This window comes from Oncorhynchus nerka, linkage group LG8, assembly GCF_034236695.1.
Source record: "Oncorhynchus nerka isolate Pitt River linkage group LG8, Oner_Uvic_2.0, whole genome shotgun sequence".
Taxonomy (NCBI): domain Eukaryota; kingdom Metazoa; phylum Chordata; class Actinopteri; order Salmoniformes; family Salmonidae; genus Oncorhynchus; species Oncorhynchus nerka.
This window is the reverse complement of record NC_088403.1, coordinates 44,380,611-44,387,355: the sequence shown is the minus strand read 5'-3', so window position 1 is coordinate 44,387,355 and position 6,745 is coordinate 44,380,611.

The window sequence follows — 6,745 nt, the reverse complement described above, 5'->3', positions numbered from 1 at the left end:
TAATCCTGGAGAGCCCTGCCTATCCCATAACTGAGGGAGACTCTGTGACTCTGTGCAAATAGATATCAGGAAACAAACCCAAACCCAAAGGTTGATTTCTACAAAGATGGAGTACTCATCAGGAATGAGACCAATGGAGAGATGACCATCCCTGCAGTGTCCAAGTCAGATGAAGGCTTCTATAAGTGTAAATCTAATGAAGGAGAATCACCAGAGAGCTGGGTGACAGTGAGAGGTGAGAAGGGCTGTGTGTGTGTGTGGTGTGTGTGTGTGTTGATGGTAAAACATGTGTTTCACTAGTCCCTCCAGGTTCTGTTGTCTCCATCTCTCTGCTGCCCAGGCTGCTGTGTGGTTTACTGGTGGTGTCTCCCTTTCTACTGGTGTCCATCATACTGATGGTGAAATGCTGCAGGGCTCGAGGTGACCACTTCATTTCAGTATACTCCTTCTTTATGTCATGCTCTTATATCACTGCCTTAGCAGTAGCTAATGGGAATCCCTAATAAGTACAAATACAAGAATACTGTTATCAAGTCATGTTGACTGAAATTGTTAATTTCAAATTTAAATAGACATAAGTTGCAGCTATTTCTGTTAAATGTCTTCTATTGACACTTTTTTTACCCTTAAAAATGGCAAACTAACCTTTCCATTACCTCTGAGGTTGTGCAGTTGAATCAGTTTAACTCCGATGCTAATCTCTGTCCATGATATTCTTATAGGCTTGTGTTCAACAGCCAAATCTCCTCAAGACGAGTTACCATCTGATGATGTCATCAAACAGACTGAATCATCCATGTGATCGTTACAATATGAACTGTCAGCTGAAAAAAACACGTTTATGATTTTGACGTTTTTGCCATTGCCTTGCCATTGATTTATGATTGTGTTTACTGAGTTTAATATCTGAATGTTACGATTTTGTAGTTTGACAATTTCAGCTTTTGGTGGCTTGTGTCCTTTCCTTTGTTATTGTTAAATGTTTTCAATTTTTGTTATTATATTGCACTTACCTCTCTTTAACTTCTGTTAATTAAACAAGTGTAGTGCCTGTTTTTATTTCAAGGCCCAGTGCAATAAAACATGTGATTTTCCTGTGTTTTATATATTTCCACACTATGAAGATGGAGTAAGACAATGGAATTGTGAAAATTGTGATAATTTCCTTTAAATCTAAGAGTTATTTGAAAAGAACACTTGAAATTTCAGCATTTTGGTGGGATGGAGTTTTGGCCTGCCTGGTGATATCATTAGTTAATAAACCACAAAAAAAAGTTCCAAACCTCTCTGCCAATAACAGCTATTGGAGGTGTACCTCAATTGGAGGTGTACCTGTGGATGTATTTCAAGGCCAACCTTCAAACTCAGTGCTTGACATCATGGGAAAATCCAAAGAAATCAGCCAAGACCTCAGAAAAAAATTGTAGACCTCCACAAGTCTGGTTCATCCTTGGGAGCAATTTTCAAACGCCTGAAGATACCACGTTCATCTGTACAAACAATAGTACGCAAGTATAAACACCATGAGACCACGCAGCAGTCATACCACTCAGGAAGGAGACGCGTTCTGTCTCCTGGAGATGAACGTACTTTGGTGCGAAAAGTGAAAATCAATCCCAGAACAACAGCAAAGGACCTTGTGAAGATGCTGGAGGAAACAGGTACAAAAGTATCTATATCCACAGTAAAACAAGTCCTATATTGACATAACCTGAAAGGCTGCTCAGCTATGAAGAAGCCACTGCTCCAAAACCGCCATAAAAAAGCCAGACTACGGTTTGCAACTGTACACGGGGACAAAGATCGTACTTTTTGGAGAAATGTCCTCTGGTCTGATGAAACAAAGATAGAACTATTTGGCCATAATGACCATCGTTATGTCTGGAGGAAAAGGGGGGGGGGGGGGACTTGCAAGGGGGAGGCTTGCAAGCCGAAGAATACCATCCCAACATGGTGGCAGCATCATGTTGGGGGGTGCTTTGCTGCAGTAGTAACTGGTGCACTTCGTAAACTAGATGGCAACATGAGGAAGGAAAATTATGTGGATATATTGAAGCAACATCTCAAGACATCAGTCAGGAAGTTAAAGCTTGGTCACAAATGGGTCTTCCAAATGTACAATGACCCAAGCATACTTCCAAAGTTGTGGCAAAATGGCTTAAGGACAACAAAGTCAAGGCCATCACAAAGCAGAACTGAAAAGCATGTGCGAGCAACCTGACTCAGTTACACCTGCTCTGTCAGGAGGAATATGCCAAAATTCACCCAACTTGTTGTGGGGAGCTTGTGGAAGGCTACCCAAAACGTTTGACCTAAGTTAAACAATTTAAAGGCAATGCTACCAAATAAAATTGAGTGTATGTAAACTTCTGACCCACTGGGAATGTGATGAAAGAAATAAAAGCTGAAATAAATGATTAATTCTACTATTATTCTGACATTTCACATTCTAAAAATAAAGTGGTGATGCTGATGCTCCAGATACTCAACTAGTCTAAAGGCCAGTTTTATTGCTACTTTAATCAGAACAACAGGTTTCAGCTGTGCTAACATAATTGCAAAAGGGTTTTCTAATGATCAATTAGCCTTTTAAAATTATCTACTTGGATTAGTTAACACAACGTTGGAACACAGGTGTGATGGTTGCTGATAATGGGCCACTGTACGCTTATGTAGATATTCCGTAAAAAATCTGCCATTTCCAGCTACAATAGTCATTTACAACATTAACAATGTCTACACTGTATTTCTAATCAATTTGATGTTATTTTAATGGACAAATAATGTGCTTTTCTTCCAAAAACAAGGACATTTCTAAGTTTCGAGTTTCTTACATGACTGGCCTATTGGGGGTGATGTTTTTTCTGGCCTGAATGATCAGAGTCTAGGATTACAGGGACTCTCCGCAACTCTATTCAATGTATGGGACAAAATTGAGGAAATTATTAAGACGTTCTAGCTCTTCTCTGTTTGCATTAATAAGCAAGATGAGCTGAGATATGTCCTCTGGGGGCCGTCTTGTCCCTTCACACTGGCACTGACCTGCCTTGTCAGAGAGAGAGATGGTGGTGGTTTTACTGGTCACACTGCAGCCTGACTGTCTCTCCAGAATAGAGGGGACCCTGAGGAGAGGTTATCAACGTGGCCACAGTTATACATGACGACGGATGCAGTCAGAGCACACATCTCTCCAAAGTATGAGCCTACTTCCGTACATCAATGAGAATGAATGAATGGAGGAGGCTGAACAGCAATGATAGGCAGACTTTTTTAAAAGGATGAAATATACTGAACAAAAAATAAGCGCAACATGCAACAATTTCAAAGGTTTTACTGAGTTACAGTTCATTTAAGGAAATCCGTCAATTGAAATAAAATCATTAAGCCCTAGTGGAACCCCCTTCCCAGAAAGGTTAAACCTCTTGAAACTAGGGGGCAGTATTTTTATGTTTGAATGAACTTCCGACTTCAACTGTATATACAGTGCCTTGCGAAAGTATTCGGCCCCCTTGAACTTTGCGACCTTTTGCCACATTTCAGGCTTCAAACATAAAGATATAAAACTGTATTTTTTTGTGAAGAATCAACAACAAGTGGGACACAATCATGAAGTGGAACGACATTTATTGGATATTTCAAACTTTTTTAACAAATCAAAAACTGAAAAATTGGGCGTGCAAAATTATTCAGCCCCCTTAAGTTAATACTTTGTAGCGCCACCTTTTGCTGCGATTACAGCTGTAAGTCGCTTGGGGTATGTCTCTATCAGTTTTGCACATCGAGAGACTGACATTTTTTCCCATTCCTCCTTGCAAAACAGCTCGAGCTCAGTGAGGTTGGATGGAGAGCATTTGTGAACAGCAGTTTTCAGTTCTTTCCACAGATTCTCGATTGGATTCAGGTCTGGACTTTGACTTGGCCATTCTAACACCTGGATATGTTTATTTTTGAACCATTCCATTGTAGATTTTGCTTTATGTTTTGGATCATTGTCTTGTTGGAAGACAAATCTCCGTCCCAGTCTCAGGTCTTTTGCAGACTCCATCAGGTTTTCTTCCAGAATGGTCCTGTATTTGGCTCCATCCATCTTCCCATCAATTTTAACCATCTTCCCTGTCCCTGCTGAAGAACAGCAGGCCCAAACCATGATGCTGCCACCACCATGTTTGACAGTGGGGATGGTGTGTTCAGGGTGATGAGCTGTGTTGCTTTTACGCCAAACATAACGTTTTGCATTGTTGCCAAAAAGTTCAATTTTGGTTTCATCTGACCAGAGCACCTTCTTCCACATGTTTGGTGTGTGTCCCAGGTGGCTTGTGGCAAACTTTAAACAACACTTTTTATGGATATCTTTAAGAAATGGCTTTCTTCTTGCCACTCTTCCATAAAGGCCAGATTTGTGCAATATACGACTGATTGTTGTCCTATGGACAGAGTCTCCCACCTCAGCTGTAGATCTCTGCAGTTCATCCAGAGTGATCATGGGCCTCTTGGCTGCATCTCTGATCAGTCTTCTCCTTGTATGAGCTGAAAGTTTAGAGGGATGGCCAGGTCTTGGTAGATTTGCAGTGGTCTGATACTCCTTCCATTTCAATATTATCGCTTGCACAGTGCTCCTTGGGATGTTTAAAGCTTGGGAAATCTTTTTGTATCCAAATCCGGCTTTAAACTTCTTCACAACAGTATCTCGGACCTGCCTGGTGTGTTCCTTGTTCTTCATGATGCTCTCTGCGCTTTTAATGGACCTCTGAGACTATCACAGTGCAGGTGCATTTATACGGAGACTTGATTACACACAGGTGGATTGTATTTATCATCATTAGTCATTTAGGTCAACATTGGATCATTCAGAGATCCTCACTGAACTTCTGGAGAGAGTTTGCTGCACTGAAAGTAAAGGGGCTGAATAATTCTGCACGCCCAATTTTTCAGTTTTTGATTTGTTAAAAAAGTTTGAAATATCCTATAAATGTTGTTCCACTTCAGGATTGTGTCCCACTTGTTGTTGATTCTTCACAAAAAAATACAGTTTTATATCTTTATGTTTGAAGCCTGAAATGTGGCAAAAGTTCGCAAAGTTCAAGGGGGCCGAATACTTTCACAAGGCACTGTATATATATATATACATAAAAATCACTGTATGTGTGTGTGTATATATATATATACATATATATATATATATATACACACACACACATACAGTACCAGTCAAAAGTTTGGACACACCTACTTATTCAAGTGTTTTTCTTTATTTTTACTATTTTCTACATTGTAGAATAATAGTGAAGACATCAAAAGTATGAAATAACACATATGGAATCATGTAGTAACCAAAAAAGTTTTAAACAAGTCCAAATATATTTTATATTTCAGATTCTTCAAAGTAGCCACCCTTTGCCTTGAAGACAACTTTGCACATTCTCTCAACCAGCTTCATGAGGTAGTCACCTGTAACGCATTTCAATTAACAGGTGTGCCTTTTAAAAAGTTAATTTGTGCAATTTCTTCTTAATAAGTTTTTAATGAGTTTGAGCCAATCATTTGTGTTGTGACAAGGTAGGAGTGGTACACAGAAGATAGCCCTATTTGGTAAAAGACCAAGCCCATATTATGGGAAATAAGCAAAGAGAAACAACAGTCCATCATTACTTTAAGACATGAAGGTCAGTCAATCTGAGAAAATTTTAAGAGCTTTAAAAGTTTATTCAAGTGCAGTCGCAAACACCATCAAGTGCTATGATGAAACTGGCTCTCATGAGGACCACCACAGGAAAGGAAGGCCCAGAGTTATCCCTGCTGCAGAGGATAGGTTCATTAGAGTTACACGCCTCAGAAATTGTAGCCCAAATAAATGCTTTACAGAGTTCAACAGACACATCTCAACATCAACTGTTCAGAGAAGACTGTGTGAATCAGAGCTTAATAATGGTTGAATTGCTGCAAAGAAACCACTACTAAAGGACACCAATAATAAGACTTGCTTGGGCCAAGAAACACGAGCAATGGACATTAGACCGGTGGAAATCTATCCTTTGTTCTGATGAGTCCAAATTTGAGATTTTTGGTTCCAACCGCTGTGTCTTTGTGAGAAGCAGAGTAGATGATTTCCGCATGTGTGGTTCCCACCGTGAAGCATGGAGGAGGAGGTGTGATGGTGCTTTACTGCTGACACTGTCAGCGATATATTTAGAATTCAAGGCACACCTATCCAGGATGGTTACCACAGCATTCCGCAGCGATACGCCATCCTATCTGGTTGTGCTTAGTGGGACTATCATTTGTTTTTCAACAGGACAATGACCCAACACACCTCCAGGCTGTCTAAGGGCTATTTGGCCAAGAAGGAGAGTGATTGAGTGCTGCATCAGATAACTTGGCCTCCACAATCCCCCGACCTCAAGCCAACTGAGATGGTTTGGGATGAGTTGGACCGCAGAGTGAAGGAAAAGCAGCCAACAAGTGCACAGCATATGTGGGAACTCCTTCAAGAATGTTGGAAAAGCATTCCAGGTGAAGCTGGTTGAGAGAATGCCAAGAGTGTGCAAAGCTGTCAAAGGCAAAGGGTCTAAAATCTAAAAGAAGAATCTAAAATCAATTTGGTTTGTTTAACACTTTTTTGTTGTTGTTACTATATAATTCCATGAGTTATTTCATAGTGTTGATGTCTTCACTGTCATTCTACAATGTAGAAAATAGTAAACATAAAGAAAAACCCTTGAATGAGTAGGTGTGTCCAAACTTTTGA